The sequence below is a fragment of the Galeopterus variegatus genome, unplaced genomic scaffold, assembly GCF_000696425.1.
Source record: "Galeopterus variegatus unplaced genomic scaffold, G_variegatus-3.0.2 Scaffold9207, whole genome shotgun sequence".
NCBI classification, from domain to species: Eukaryota; Metazoa; Chordata; class Mammalia; order Dermoptera; family Cynocephalidae; genus Galeopterus; species Galeopterus variegatus.
This window is the reverse complement of record NW_007735318.1, coordinates 18,721-19,950: the sequence shown is the minus strand read 5'-3', so window position 1 is coordinate 19,950 and position 1,230 is coordinate 18,721.

The window sequence follows — 1,230 nt, the reverse complement described above, 5'->3', positions numbered from 1 at the left end:
GATCCCACATATAGACTGGTTCCCGCTCACTGGCTGAGCGAGGCGCGGGGGCAACACCAAGGGTTGCAATCCCATTGCCGGTCCCCGGTCCGGTATGGGGGCAACACTGAGGGTTGCCATCCGTTGCCGGACACGGAAAAAGACAAAAGACAAAAAATAAAAAAAAAATAAAGCAGTAGTAGGGCAGTATTACTGAAAAACAGGAAAACAACGTAAAAACAAATAGCAGGTGTCACTGTTACTCAAGTTCACTAACCTGCACTGACCCAGTGTATAAACCAACTAGTTAACCAATTGGGCCTCAGTTCTATAACTGATAGGTAGAGTAATAATTATTTTTTATCTAAATGTTACCTGATTTGGAGCATCTACCATTCTTTTCTTCTAATTGAAAACATTATATAATATAAATATATACAATGTAAAGTTATTAATAGATCTGCAACATAACCAGCGCCACTTTAGACAAGCCCCAGTACAAAATGGCACCGCCCACCTCCTCTCCTCCCCTCCTCCCTGCCCTTTAGGAAGAGCCTCCTGACTTAAACAGAAACCCCTCTTGCTTCTGCAAGGATGCAGTTCTCCATCCTGATCCACATTAGCATAATGACCCTCCTTAATAGTATCACCCAGCTCTTGGTGCACTATATAAGCTCTACCACCCCCACACCTGGTGCTGTCCCCCATTTTCAGGGCAACCCCGGGCTGTTCCCCACTTTGAGCACAGCCCGGTAGATTCTTTTCTTTTAATAAAGCTTGAACAGTACCCGGCATCTCGGCTCACTTTCTTTGTTATAAATTAAGATCAAACGTTCTCATGGAATTAAGAGATATTTATTTTCATTACAGAAACAACCTTTTCTTAGTCCCTAGCCTGCTGCTACATCACTGACTTTCTTTTTGCTGCATCTTTCTTCCTGATCAAGTGCTCTGACACTCTATCTTTTAGGCTGCAAATACAAAAACTGCAAACCCTTGCTGGACAATTTGGCTTCTCATTTTTCTAAAACTCTCCCTAACTAGACTGGCCTGTGGCCTTGCCTTCCAGAGCCAAAGAGTTTCCTTCAGCAAGCTTTCCTAAACAAAGGAGCATTTTATACTTGCTTTTCCCCCAAGAAGAATTTTGCCATTCTATCGATCTAAAATGCTGAAGCAGCCACTGGAAATTTTGGTTTTATAAGTAACAAATTTTTCTTCCTGTTTCATTCTGCATTTTTCACTTCTTAATAT